The 15,426-nt window shown below is 43.6% G+C and overlaps 1 long non-coding RNA gene across 2 annotated transcripts in view; it reads left to right on the top strand.

Moving 5' to 3' along the window:
• The window catches only part of LOC102166369, an 88,886-nt gene that overhangs the window by 39,968 nt on the left and 33,492 nt on the right, over positions 1-15,426 (top strand). The window contains exons 4-5 of one of the 2 annotated variants that reach the window (XR_002340861.1): positions 7,738-7,909; positions 12,579-12,727. This is a non-coding gene — a long non-coding RNA (uncharacterized LOC102166369). The remainder of the gene's footprint in view (positions 1-7,737; positions 7,910-12,578; positions 12,728-15,426) is intronic. The other variant, XR_002340862.1, reaches the window with a different exon arrangement.

Raw genomic sequence — 15,426 nt, 5'->3', positions numbered from 1 at the left:
TGCTTTTGTTATAAGTTCAGTACTTCTTCCGGAGGAGACAGCTTGGGGGGTGGGAGGATGTGCTGGGGTTGTGGGATGGAAATCCTATGAAATTGGATTGTTAGGCTGGCTCATTATGCAACTACAGATGTGATAAGTTCATTTGAGTAACTAAAAAAAATTAAAAAAAATAATAAAATAAATAAATAATACAATAAAATAAACAAGTTCAGGATTTCTTTTTCAGATTTTTTCTTTTGAGATAAAATGTACATACAACAAAACGTCCACATCTCAGTGTAAAGTGCTGTCCTTTGTATCGTTTTTGTCAGGTTTCACAAAGGCAGACTTTTTTTCAAGATTTTTATTTTTTCTGTTATAGTCGATATACAGTGTTGTGTCCATTTCTGCTGTGCAGAATTATACATACATTCTTTTTCTCACATTATCCTCCATCATGTTCTATCCCAAGTGACTGAATAGATAGTTCCCTGTGCTATAGAGTAGGACCTCATGGCTTCTCCATTCTAAACGGAATAGTTTGCATCTCCCAACCCCAACCTCCCCATCCATCCCACTCCCTCCCGCTCCCCCTCGGCAACCACAAGTCCATTCTCCACGTCCGTGAGTTCGTTTTTGAAAGTAGTTGGGAACCACAGTGTGTGACGAGCATGTTGGAAAGATTGCATTCAGTATAACACCAAGTTTGTTCCTTTAGGAAACACCCTGGCCCTCGTCTTAGTTCTCGTCCTCTCCCTTCCCTGCCCCACATACACAGGAGAGAGAGAGAAAAGAAAAGCAGTTGATTGGTGAAGTTTTTTGTTGGTTGGTTGGTTGGTTGGTTAGTTTTTTTAGGTTCCCCCAAAGTGAAGGGCTAGCTAGAAAGCCCTAGCTTTTGCCATTTGTATCTTGGCAACCACGTTCTTCCACTCTTGGCTTTCCTGATGAAATTCACTGAGAAACAGCCTCGTCACAATATTTCAGAACCAACAGAAACCCTTCCTCAATTCAGTACAGCTATTCTCTAAAGGCCAAATAGACCATTCCATGGCGATCCAGGATGGCACACGCCCGTGTGGAATGAAAAGTCCCTATGAAAGGACAGGTTACTTTAATATTATGAGCATTTGTCATGCTTATTGGGAAAATGGGGAGATGCAGATGTTGATTTCTGTGTATTACTGGCGGAATCCTTACCTGTGCCGTTTGTTTTACTTGCTTGTGTATCATGGCTGCGCCAAGCTGCTCAAAGGATGGCCAGGAAACCCCACACTCAGGTGGGACCAGCCTTTGCTCTGGGGTCTGTGTGATGTCCTGCCCTGAAAAGGGGGAAATGGAGGCGATTTGGTTCTGGCGAATATTTCGCGTCTGTGTCCAAAGGCGGGGGGCCGTGGATTAGAGCGCGAGAGCCATGAGGATAGATTCTCTAGAAGGAGCATGCTGTTGACTTGGGAAGAAAAGATGTGGGTGCATGATAGGTCAGGAAGGATCAGGATAGTGAGTGTGTAGCACAAGTTCAAGGAGCTCCTGTGGTTGGAGAAGGTCTCTGGGGGGAGCCTCTGCTTTGAGGTGGTTGAGTGTGGACAGAGAGAGGAGGCAGCGCGAACTTTCAAGGGCTCTGCATTGCTCAAGGCAGAGATGCTTTTTCACTCGGTGCAGCTTGAATTGATGGCAGATTTGGGAGGTCTTAGCAGATAAGGCTGAAAAGATAAGTTGAAATGATTGTATCAGGCCTTAATTGACAGATACATTTTATTTTATTTTATTGGGTTTTTTTTTTTTTTTTTTTTGGCTTTTGAGGGCCACACTCGCAGCATATGTAAGTTCCCAGGCTAGGGAATCGAATCGGAGCTACAAGTGCCGGCCTACACCACAGCCACAGCAATGCAGGATCTGAGCCACGTCTGCGACCGACACCACAGCTCACGGCAATGCTGGATCCTTAACCCACTGGGCGAGGCCGAGGATCAAACCCACAACCTCATGGTTCCTAGTCGGATTTGTTGCCACTGTGCCACAATAGGAATTCCCATCAGGTTCCTGATTTATTCTCCATTCCCCACCTGTGGTTACCAGAAATCGTTCTAGACCCGGATCTTTTTGTCAAAAGAAAGAATGGTGTCCATTTGCTAGTTTACTGTGTGAATTCATAAAGAATTTGTGTGAGCTATTTTGAAATCAATTTTTTTTTTTTTTTTGTCTGTTGTTGTTGTTGTTGTTGCTATTTCTTGGGCCGCTCCCGCGGCATATGGAGATTCCCAGGCTAGGGGCTGAATCGGAGCTGTAGCCACCCACCGGCCTACACCAGAGCCACAGCAACGCGGGATCCGAGCCGCGTCTGCAACCTACACCACAGCTCACGGCAACGCCGGATCGTTAACCCACTGAGCAAGGGCAGGGACCGAACCCGCAACCTCATGGTTCCTAGTCGGATTCGTTAACCACTGCGCCACGACGGGAACTCCTGAAATCAATTTTTAAGAACTGATTCTTGTATTTTGATTACTGCATAACTCTATCTCCCGTATTATTCTTCTTCAACAATAATATGCAAAATACATTTTTCATCCTAAGGGTTAAAAGTCAGTGTCACCTTTTTGAGAGAAGAAATCTGACTCTGCACACCTTTTATTAATGGGGCTATGGTCACTGTTCAAAGCACATATGAGCACAAAACAAAATGCCCAGCAGCATTTCTCGTGTCTGGTTACTCATCTTTTAAATGTTGCAAAATACCAAAGGGATAGGAAAACCAGAAAGGGCCGGCGGGCGGGGGGGGAGTTGGTGGTTTAAAAAATATAGTGACTAACTGACTGACTAATACCAGTGAACTCATCATGAGTAACAACAGTGAATTTAGAAGGGATATAAGTAGAAGGAGAACTATTTAAAGATTGCTCTAATACAAAAGGCAGCCAAACTGCTCACACGTAAGGATTCCCTCTGGGAAATCTGGAAGTAGTTCGGGTCACCCCTACAGTTCTGTTTCTCCTTTCTATGGAAGGGTCCTGTTACGGAAGTCAGATGGATTTCTTTCAAATACGGTTCCTTTTCCACTGGTTTCCTGGGGGGCAGATGCGCTTGCTCGTGGTTTTGCATTGAAGCAATGCCACAGGTGTCCAGGGTTCATTAAGCAAGAACAACCATGGATTTCAGAATATTTGGTGGTGGTGTCTGTAAACTAGAAACGCAAAAGCTTGAATTTCTTTCTTTCTTTTTTTTATTGGCCATACCTGAGGCATATGAAGTTCCTGGGCCAGGGATCAAATCCGAGCTGCAGATGCAACCTGCATGGCAACCGTGGCCAAGCCGGATCCTTTAAGCCACTGTGCCGGCCCGGGGAATCGAGCCTGCGCCTCTGCAGCGACCTCAGCTGCTGCTGTTGGATTCTTCACCCATGGCGCCACAGCGGGAACTCCTAAATTTATTTTCTCAGGTTTTTTTTCCCCTCCCTGATCCTGGTATAAAAGTGTAAGAACTGACAAACCATCCTTTTCATAAACATAGATGCAGTCTTTTTTCAAGAGGAAAGATGATAGGCTCTAGACAGAGCAAAACCACAACTGACCAAAACGTGCAGAGACAGGGTAGTCTGTGGTGGACTTGCCAGTGATTTGAGTGTTAATCAGAAAATGTTTTGTTTCCATTCTTATTGAAAATATTTTTAAATGTTAACTTCTTTTCCTTGAAGCTCCTTTTCCCAATAGTACTTGACCCCCAGGCCAGGTAAGGGGATTTGCTATCTTTTTCTATCATAGCATCTGTCTTGGGAACCAAAAATAATAATGATACTATAATGATTATTAAGTGGTCTCTTGTCCCATTAGAATTAAACTCCCTAAGAACAAGGGCACCATGTGGGTTAATATTGTAATACCAGCTCCCATCTAACCCATTGTCTGGCATGTAGACACTTACTATTTGATCAAAGAAATAAGATAATGAATCAGGAGTTCCCGTCATGGCGCAGTGGTTAACAAACCTGACTAGGAACCATGAGGTTACAGGTTCGATCCCTGGCCTTGCTCAGTGGGTTAAGAATCCAGTGTTGCCATGAGATGTGGTGTAGGTCACAGATGCGGCTCGGATCCTGCATTGCTATGGCTGTGGTGTAGGCCGGAGGCTACAGCTCCGATTGGACCCCTGGCCTGGGAACCTCCGTATGCCGAGGGATTGGCCCTAGAAAAGGCAAACACACACACACACAAAGATCATGAATCATACATTAAAGGTGGGTTTATCTAGCTGTGTCTTGAGGGTTATGTATGATGTCATTTATGATTTTTTTTTCTTGAAAAAGACATCAAACTCAGCTATACCTAGGGCATGACTGGATATTCAAATTTTAGCTAAAATCTTTAAATGAGCTTATTTTCCCATTTTTTTTTCCTCTTAAGCTTTGTTTCCTCTCACTTGAGTGACTCTTAAATTTTATATTTTACATATAAAATTTATATGAAATGGAAATCTATTCTACATATATATGGAAGATCATCTTGAGTTTTAGTCATTTGGGTAAGGCTTTGGATAAATAAGTAATTTTCCCCTTCTAGTATGATAAACAAGTAAGAAAAGTATCTCAAAATGCATGAATTTGAATGGCGTGAATAGGAAAGAGAAAGCCTCAGGTTTCCTTGGTGAAGATATTATCTAATTAATTAAATGGACTATTTATTTAAATAAATGTAAGTCCATTGGCAAGTTGATGAGCAGTTTTGCTTTTTCGAAGTTTAGTGGTTTAGAAATAGTGAAATGAAATTTTTATTAGAGCAGGTATTATGAGATACCCTCAGTTGAATTTCTTCAATATGAAAAAAATATCGCTGCATTTAAAATTGGAAATAATTTAAGTAATTTTGTCTTAAATTTAACAGATCCATGTTTCAGACTTAGAAATGCTGAGAGCAGACGCACATAATAGCATTCTTTCACAACTGGTGGTAAATTTCAGTTAAGTTTAGAGCCCCCAAAAAGCTATACTGTAGAGTTTTGTGTTATATATAGGGAAAATTTCATCTACACGTTTTTGCATTCAAGATTGGAGCAAATTGTTTTTATTTTATTTATTTATTTATTTTGGCCACAGTGTGCAGTTCCCAGATTAGGGATTGAACCTGGGCTTCAGTGGTGAAAGTGACGAATCCTAACCACTAGACCACCAGGGAACTCCCCATGGAGCAAATTGTTTTTAAAAAGGAATAGTTGGAGTTTCCTTGTGGCAGTGGGTTAAGGACCTGGCATTGTCACTGTAGCAGCTCCAGTCAATGCTGTGCGTTGGGTTCGATTCCTGACTCGGCAACTTCGACGTGCTCCAGGTGTGGCCATAAGGGAAAAAAAAAAACAAAAAAACAGAGGAAAAGAAAAAAAGTCTTTTTTTTTTTTTTTTTTTTTTTTTTTTTTGCCTTTTTAGGGCTGTACCTGTGACATATGGAGGTTCTCAGGCTAGGGGTCCAACTGGAGCTACAGCTGCCGGCCTACAGCACAGCCACAGCAACGTAGGATCCGAGCCGCATCTGCGACCTACGTCACAGCCCATGGCAACGCCAGATCCTTAACCCACTGAGCAGGGCCAGGGATCGAACCCGAAACCTCATGGTTCCTAGTTGGATTCGTTCCTGCTGCGCCATGACAGGAACTACAAAAAAATCATTTTTAATGTATAATTTGGTTATTGCCCTCTGTCCTTTAAGGTTTTGTTGGTATGTGAGAATGAGAAAGGAATGGAGAGAGAGGGATTTATATGGATGGACCTTTTTGCATGGCCCCTTAATCCAAATGGAGGGTGTCTCCCGTTTTTCTGTCTTCTGGTTTGGGCTAGGGCCAGGTGTTATACGTGTTGCCTCTTTTATGTAGAATCACTGTTTCTAGATCATTCTGAAGCACTCTAAATGCTTATTCTATAAAAACCCGGAGATGGAATGTTTTCCAGTCTTATCGAGGCTTAGAACTTTGGAAATAGGTGAATAAACAGTATGACTCCATTTCCATTTTGATATATAAGCACCCCCAGCCTGCGCGCAATGGGTTGCCTCCTTTTTTAAAAAATTCACCTTAGTGATGTTTGCCATGTGTCTTCCGTCAAATGAAACTTCAGAAAGGAATGGAACTTGATGTCTTGGGTGTTTGAGAGCTTCTCAGCAGAGAGCAGTGGCCAGCCGAGGAGAAGAGACAGCGGGAATGGTTGATAAGCAGGTTATTGAGCGGAGCAGGACAGGCGGCAGATAAATACGATAGGCGTGCAGAAGCCAAACCAAACTGGAGCGGGCAGCCTCTGTGCTTTTTGGGTTGAACTTAAAAAGGAGTCATAGGTTTTTAGCTTTGACCTGAAGAAAGGACTCTAGAATAGCTATCCTTTCCTTTGGGCTCCAAAGATCCGTGCGTTGTAGCACAGCATCCGAGTCATGAAAACAAAGCGCAATGCATCTGTCCGCTCCTTCAGGGTTGCTCTCGGGATCTGATGCTCTTGTCACTTGTGCGCGGGAGGGTGCGGAGCCTTTCATGTGGGTCCCCACGACAGAGAATGGGTTGCCTCAGACTGTGTAGATGCTAGGGCCCAAAGTAAGGGCTGGAGAGATGTGTTGAATGATTGAATTCATAAACCTTATCTTACAATTCTGGAATGATAATGAAGCCGGTATCCTGAAAGGAGACCTTGCAAGAAAAGAAAGCAAACATTGTCTTCTGCAGGGAATCAGTGATAGAATCTGTTATACCAAGAGATGGTGCCCATTAGAGCTCTAAAGTAAGCTCAAGAAACAGGTGATGGATGGTAGAGGTGGGAAGAGAGGTCTCTGATCGCTGAAGAAAATAGGGTGCCATCTAGTGGACTCAACGTCGTGAGTGGCATCAAGTGGAATGTTTTGCACGGAACTCTATTTTAGAAGATGTAGGTTCTTTTTCTGGTTGCCAAGTATATCACTTTTAGTTTTAAAATTTATTTATTTTTTGGCCGCCCCTTTGGCACATGGACATTCCCGGGCCAGGGATCGACCCCATGCCACAGGATCTGCCACTGCACTGGCAGCTCCAGATCCTTATCCTGCTGCACCACAAGGGAACTCCTAACTTTTATTTATTTATTTTTGCTTTTTTTTTTTTTAAGGGCCACATCCACATCATATGGAAGTTCCCAGGCTAGGGGTTGACTCAGAGCTGCAGCTGCCGGCCTACACCACAGCCACAGCAACGCCAGATCCAAGCAGCATCTGTGACCTACACCACAGCTCATGGCAACGCCGGATCCTTAACCCACCGAGCGAGGCCAGGGATTGAACCTGCAACCTCATGGATCCTAGTCGAGTTTGTTAACTGCTAAGCCATGAAGGGAACTCCTTGTTTTTTTTCAACTAAAATATAATTGATTTACAATACTGTGCCAGCTTCAGTTATACAGCAAAGTGATTCATGTGTGTGTATATATATATACACACATATGTAAAGTCTGAATATAGTGATTATATATATAAATAACCTGAATATATATATATATACTTTTTCCCATAATAGGTTATTAAAGATTTTGAATTGTTCCTTGTGTTATATAGTAAGTCCTTGTTGCTTAGGTTTTTAATCAAACAAGTAACAATTGTTTTTCCATCACAAAGAAAACTTTTTAGTTTGAACTCGTTTTTCACTTCAGTCATCCATGAGCAGTTATCAAGACCTGGAAATGAACACTGGTATAAAACTTCTAACCAAACTCCAGGCTTTTATTCACATTTCACCAATTTTTCCATTTATGTCCTTCTTCTGTTCCAGGATCCCATCCAGGATCTCACAGAGCTTTTAGTCATTGCATCTCCGTTATAAGTCTCCAATCTGAGATGGTGCCTCCGTTCAGAGAGTATTTATCAAAAATGTTTTCTCCCGAGATTGTGGCTGTTGTAAAGTACATTTGATTGTATAGGAGAAAGACAATTGAACGTTAAAAGTAAGAATTTTCACCTAGAAATATTTATCCTGCTTATACATTTCATTACCCCTCCTCATCTTTAAAAATAGCTTTTTTTTTTTTTTTGTATTTGCAAAGTGCTTTACAAGTTGTGCTTGTTCTGAAAAGTAGCGAGAGGCAGGAACTAATCTTTGACAGTTTTCTCATTTGACTTAAAAAGGAAGTTGAGCCATAGGGGACTTCGATATTTTGCCTTAATTGGAACAGCAGTCGCATGCACACTGGCAGGTAGAGAAAAGGACGACAAATTACACAGCGATTGAAAAGTAAATCTCATTTCCCCAACAATTTTATTTTGACAGTAACAGAAGATTTAAAATGAAAGGCAAATCTTCTGAAATTATACTGTCTAATAAATTGTGTTTTATTCTTGAAACGGTGATATCTTAAATACTTTCAAATGCTCTCAAAATGTTTGTCACATTTAAACATCATATACATTTATCTCTCTTTTTTATTTTTTTGTTTTTACTTTATTTTCTTTAGTTGTATAATGATCATAACAATCTGATTTCACAGGATTCCCATCCCACAGCCCAAGCACACTCCCCCCACCCCCCAAACTGTCTCCTCCGGAGACCATAAGTTTTTCGGGGTCTGTGAGTCAGCATCTGTTCTGCAAAGAAGTTCCGTCTGTCCTTTTTTCAGATTCCACATGTCAGTGAAAGCATTGGATGTTGGTGTCTCATTGCATGGCTGACTTCACTTAGCATGATCGTTTCTAGGTCCATCCATGCTGCTAAAAATGCCGGTATTTCGTTCTTTTTAATGGTTCTCTCTCTTTTTTTAAGTCACAGCTTGAACCAGCTATGTCAAGAGTTTGAAACTCACTTTTTGCTGCTTTGTATATTGAAACAAATACTCCTATTACAAGTCATTTTTAAAAAACTACAAGTAATTTTTTGATTCTAAAACATCGGGGGTTTTTTTTGGCCCCTAATTGAGATAATGGCTTGAAGAGTGATTCAATTTAGAAGATGCTGTATATGAAAATGCAAGTAACAAATTGAGACATATCTTACTGATTTATGGCTTCATTACCCAGAATATTGGCTTTTGCACCCTGTAAGCAGCCCCTTGAATATAATGGCTGAAGGGAACTCGATGTATCTGAAAGCATCAGAAAGGGATTTCCATAGAGGATATAATGTTTATAATGTTTTCCTCTAGTGCTGTTTCATAGTCACCTTTCCCAAATCAACTCCATTTTGGTGAACTTCATGTAATGAAATGAAACTGCCTTCTAAACAAAGAGGAAATGGTGCTGCGAGGACCTTGTTTGGCCAGCAGAGTCTCCTTACTCAGAAAATGCAGAGTTACCATTGGGGTGTCCTGCAAATGCATCTTCCTAGTGCCCGTGGGGACGTGGGCTCCATCCCTGGCCTCGCTCAGTGGGTTAAGGATCCGGCGTTGCCGTGAACGGTGGTGTAGGTTGCAGATGCGGCTCAGATCCCAAGTTGCTGCGGCGTAGGCTGCAGCTGCAGCTCCGAGTTGCTGCTTCCAATGCCCAGCTCCTTAGCCTGGGAACTTCCCTGTGCCGCAGGTGCAGCCCCTAAAAAGCAAAATAAATAAATAAATAAATAACAAAAAACGCAACTCCCTGCCCCTGCCCCGCATCATCATCGAGTTGACTTTGCTCCAGGGAAGGATGGAGGTGTTGTGCGTCCAAGATGCCAAAAGGTCTTCTGAGCTGTGGTCTGCCCACCAAATAGCCAAAGCTGCAGAGGCTGCGCGGCTTTGGGAAGCCAGAGTGTCCGCGTTCCCAGAATGCTTCTCTTGACCGAGAGATGCACATGTGTTGCTTTTCCAGGAATTGCGTGACTGGACCTTTGACACTTCTTTTTTCCTTAGTACATCTTTTTTTTTTTTTTCTTGTCTTTTTTGCTATTTCTTTGGGCCGCTCCCGCGGCATATGGAGGTTCCCAGGCTAGGGGTCGAATCAGAGCTGCAGCCCCGGGCCTCTGCCAGAGCCACAGCAACGCGGGATCTGAGCCGCGTCTGCGACCTACACCACAGCTCACGGCAACGCCGGATCCTTCACCCACTGAGCAAGGGCAGGGATCGAACCCGCAACCTCATGGTTCCTAGTCGGATTCGTTAACCACTGCGCCACGATGGGAACTCCACTTTAGTACATCTTGATTTCTGTCTTTATCCCTGTGCACGGGTGAAGTTACTCTAGAGTTAAAACACACACACACACACACACACACACAAGAAATGCTCACCTTTCAGGCAACTAGGGAAGTAGCTGAATGGGTCCTTGAGCTTTCTCACCTGCTCTTAGGAACCTTCCTCCTTTCTCTTCTGTCATTGGACCCCGGCGGGCCAGCTGGGCCCCTGGGGAAGGTGGGGGGAGGAGAGGCCCTTTCCATCTCCCCTCACCTGGTGTCCTCTTAGCTGACCGAAATGCACGAGCATGTCATCTTTATTAATATACTTGTGGCTGTTAGCTAGATTATTCCTTTCAGGTAAAATACTTAAAAGCTAACCAAAGCCTCAGGGACATGCTCACTGAAGGCCAAGGACTTAACCAGTCTAGGCTTGTGATCCTTCTAGCCAGTGCGCATTTTGCCACTGTTCAGTTGCTACCCCACAGCGGGGCTGGCCCTGCCAGTGTCCTAATCACACGAGAAGCATGCGACGTAAATTTTTGCCTGAGAAACACGGCTCTCTATAAATACGGTCCTCTGGAACATGGGAAGCAAGCATGTTGCAGGCCTGTGAATGAAAGGAGGCTTTCCAAAGGAATCCACTGGCTCCGTGGACTCGATCACATTGCCTCTTGTGAGTTAACCTTAAGAACTACGTGAGCACATGCTGAACAATATGAAAGAAAGTATTGACCTGTTCAGGTATTCCTGTAGAAAATGTTCTATCTGTATGTTTGTTCGAGACTGGGCCCTTAAGAAATCATTTTTGCATTAAGAAATACGTCTTAGGGAGTAGGCGCTGTGGCGCAGCGGAAACAAATCCGACTAGGAACCATGAGGTGGTGGGTTCGATCCCTGGCCTCGCTCCCTGGGTTAAGGATCCAGGGTTGCCGTGAGCAGTGGTATGGGTTGCAGATGTGGCTCGGATCCTGCGTTGCTGTGGCTGTGGTGTAGGCCGGCAGCTGTAGCTCTGATTCAACCCCTATCCTGGGAACCTCAATATGCCACAGGTGTGGCCCTAAAAGGCAAAAAAAAAAAAAAAAGAAAAGGTTTTCTCTAGACTGGAATTTATGGAAAATCCATTTTTTTCTTCATGCACTCTAAATATCCCATGCTTTTGAAATAGGCTGGTGGCACAGTGGGTTGAAGATCTGGCGTTGTCACTGAGGGTTTGATCCCTGGCCCTGGAACTTCTACATGCTGTGGTTGAGGCCAAAAATAAAAATAAGAAACAAATATAAAATAAAATAGGCTGATCTTGAGATCTATACTTGGGTTTATTTTTTGGCCAAGGTGTGCAGTGGCTTGATGTGGGATCTCAGTTCCCAGACCAGGAATTGAATCCAGGCTGCAGTGGTGGCAGTGCTGTGTCCTAACCACTAGACCTCCAGGGAACTCCCTATACTTGGTTGTTATGGCTTGTCCTCCATTATTGAGAGTGTTACCAAGTGAGGCCTCTGCTGCTATGTTAACTTGATTATAATTTGTATGTAGTACAAAAATATATGTGATTTTTCCAATATCAATACTAAATGAGGGCACTCTTTTAAGCTTTGGATTTTTTGGGGGTGGTGTCTGGGTCAGTATCTTATACTCGTAGCTATGGGCTAATAAGCAAGGGTATTGAAATTAGTATGCAGCCCTGGGTCTCCTGTAAGGTACTGACTCGATACTGTGCTCATCTTTTGTGAGTATAACAACCACATACTTAGCAAGAGAGTTCCCAGAGTATAAGTAGATTTGTTCTGTCTTAAGACAGGCCGTAGCTAATATGAGAAAGGTTTGTGGCATCTCGGGGATAAAAGGAGATGCTACAGTCTATCCTGTTTTAGGATGAACAGGTGTCTAGAAAATTTTCTTTTTCTTTTTTTTGGCTGCGCCCACAGCATGTGGAAGTTCCCAGGCCAGGGATCGAACCTGCACCACAGCAGCAACCTGAGCCACAGCAGTGACAACGTTGGATCCCCAACCCACTGAGCCTCCAGGGAACTCCTAGAAAATTTTCTTGCAGGCCTGCATTAACTCATTGTGTTTTGTGTGTGTGTGTGTGTGTGTGTGTGTTTAAAACTCTGGTCCCTCCTTCTCAGGAGCCACATCTTTTTTTTTTTTTTTTTTTGGTCTTTGTGCCTTTTCTAGGGCCACACCCGTGATATATGGAGGTTCCCAGGCTAGGGGTCCAATCGGAGCTGTAGCCACCGGCCTACACCACAGCCACAGCAATGCCAGATCCAAACCATGTCTTTGACCTACACCACAGCTCATGGCAATGCCGGATCCTTAACCCACTGAGAGAGGTCAGGGATTGAACCTGCAACCTCATGGTTCCTAGCCGGATTCGTTTCCGCTGCGCCACAACAGGAACTCCACATCTTAAAAGATCAGCAGTAATAAAATTCCTGGCCTAGAGGGAAGTAACAGCGATTGCTGTTTTCAGAAGAGGAGCCTCGTGTTTTAGAATTAGCTCGATCCATCCCTCTCTGCTCTTTTTGAAACAGATGGAGAAACTGAGTCTCCCCAAAGGTTGCACCATCCTTCAAGTTATACATAGGACTAAAAGAGCACATGGCTTACCTAGGAGGTAAAGATGAGAACAGCTTCTGCTTGCTGGGCACCGCCTTGAAAAGAAATACTTTTGATCGGCTTGGTGAGTATTGACCTTCGGATTACATCATTCGTGACTTTTTTTTTTTTTAAATGTTAAACCTCTATTGGAAAAATACATATGTTGCTTTTAAAATGGAAGCTTTCGACAGCATTTAGAACCATCCATATGTTATCGGTTTAGGCCAAATGAACCAGCCAATTTGAGATCTGAGTGTTGGAAAGCTTAGGTGTATAGTCACTCGAAATGTCTGTCGCATCACAGCTTGTAGAAGTTATTTCCAAACGTCCCTTCACTTACATGATGCTTCTCCGAGAAGAGGTCCTGTTCTCCTAACTGGGGCCAGCCATCCTTTCCTGATGCTCCTGTGTGTTATGCCTGCCTCAGAAGCATCATGTTCCCTCTGTACTGACTGCATCTTTTTTTAAAAAAAAAAGTTAAAAAAAGATTTATATTGGAGTATAGTCGGCCTGCCGTGTTGTGTTAGTTTCAGGTGGACAGCAAAGTGATTCGGTTATACACACACAAATATCCATGCTTTTTCAGATTCGTTTCCCATATAGGTTATGACTGGATATTGAGTCATGTTTGCTGTGCTATGCAGTAGGTCCCCGCTGATTATCTCTTGTATATATGGTCGTGTGCGTATGTGAATCCCAAACACCGAATTTATCCCTCCCCAACCCCCAACTGCATCCTTTTTGGCGTCCTTCGGTTCCCAAGTACCTGGGCCCCCTCCTGGAGGGCACAGGACCTGCGGGTTCAGGGCCACGTGGAGGACCCCACCCGGCAGCTCTGATGTCCTGTCTTGGAGAGTTGCACTGAGCGGGTCACTTCCAACCTGCCATCAGGGTAGAGAAGGCTTGCTGGGATGGGTGATGGACTGGTTTCTCTGGGAAGAAACGCCAAAAATGATATGGATGGTACAGAGCTCTACTTGGGCTCTGTGCTTGAAGTCCAAGAAGAACAGGAGAAGTTTTCTCATGCTCTTTCTGGAGTCCTCGTCATTTGTGAGAACCTCTGTTGCGTGCCAGGCTCTGAAATGGTATGACCACATTTCATCTTTACTGTGACACTGTGAGGAAGACATTATTGGCCTTATTTGGGTTTTTTTTCCCCCTTATTTATTTATTTAGTCTTTTTGCCTTTTCTGGGGCCGCTCCCGCAGCAGATGGAGGGTCCCAGGCTAGGGGTCGAATCGGAGCTGTAGCCGCTGATCTACACCAGAGCCACAGCCACGCGGGATCCGAGCCGCATCTGTGACCTGCACCACAGCTCACGGCAATGCCGGATCCTCAACCCACAGTGCAAGGCCAGGGATCGAACCCGCCACCTCGTGGTTCCTAGTCGGATTCATTAACCACTGAGCCATGATGACGGGAACTCCTTTTTTCCTTTTTTTAAATTAAAGCGTAGCTGACGTACAGTATTGTGTCAATGTCTGCGGTACAGCAAAGTGACCCAGTCATACATACATATATATTCCTTTTCTTATAGTATCTTCCATCCTGGTCTATCCCAAGAGATTGGATCTAGTTCCCTGTGCTGTCCAGCAGGACCTCATTGCCGATCCATTCTAAAGGCAATAGTTGGCATCCACCAACCCCAAACTCTCAGTCCCTCCCACTCTCTTGGGCCTTATTTTCGATGTAAGGCCATAGATACTTAGGAGGGGCATTCAAGTCATTTGCCCCAAATCGCATAACTAGTGAACATCAAAGGTATGCATTATCCTCACCAAACCATACCAAGAAAAAAAAAATAACAAAGCAGATGTTTGGTTTGCTCTTGCCTCCCTTCCTTTATTACATCAATGTGAATGATAAAACAGTGATTTTTTTTTCAGGGCCTGAATTTTTAGTTTTGGCAGCACTTCTGTCTAATAATGAGACTGTGTGTTTATTCCAAAAAAACATTTTTTGTGAGAGGGGGTCCCACTCTCTGCCAGACTCTGTACTAGGTGCTCTAGCTATAGCAGTGAACAGAGATAAAAATAAGTGTTCTTTTTGTCAAGTCCCGAGATAAAACCAGAGGCTTGGAGCCTATTTCATTTGGTCCTTTCTTCTATCAAGGCACTGAAACACAGAGTCCAAGATTAATCGTTGTCATTTTTCCATTCACTTACAGAATTACTGAGCTAACAGGGTACAGCTGAGGTTCCTTAACCAGATCCTGAGGGTCTGAGGGGCATGTGGACTATTACTAATTAATAACTTTCAAGGAGGGCGATTCCATCGAGCCTTAGTGGTAGTTGCTGCCGTGGACTTGTACAGCATGGTGTGATTGTGATAAATTATTTCTCCCCCATCAGAGTTGGCAGGTATGAATGTGAGTTTTGAGCTGAATACATTAAGAAAATTTTTTAAAAATCCTAAATTCGATGCCTTTAACGAAAATAAGCACCTTTAGTGGTTTTGAAAGGATGAGCAGAGAGCAACAGGCAGGTGGTCCAGACACTGGTTTGGTTACTGCTGTGGCCTGAATCCTACTGCATTCTGCTGACACTTTGACGGTTGCTCCTGTTTTTCTGTCTGAAAATATGTCTTGCTCCTGTTTTTCTGTCCCAAAGTATGTTTTCAGTTTAGTCCGCTTTGCAGTGGTATGGAAACTTCTGGAAACACCTTTTTCAGTAGTGATCTCAGCCACCTTGTAAGTGACTGGGTTTTGTTTTTTCTTCCAGAAGGCTCTGTGCATCAGATAGAATGGCGTACCTCTTTCGGTCCTTATCATTATGGTTAAAA

The sequence above is a fragment of the Sus scrofa genome, chromosome X, assembly GCF_000003025.6.
Source record: "Sus scrofa isolate TJ Tabasco breed Duroc chromosome X, Sscrofa11.1, whole genome shotgun sequence".
Classification (NCBI taxonomy): Eukaryota; Metazoa; Chordata; class Mammalia; order Artiodactyla; family Suidae; genus Sus; species Sus scrofa.
The sequence above is the reverse complement of the archived record's forward strand: the minus strand, read 5'-3'. Positions and strand labels throughout refer to the sequence as shown.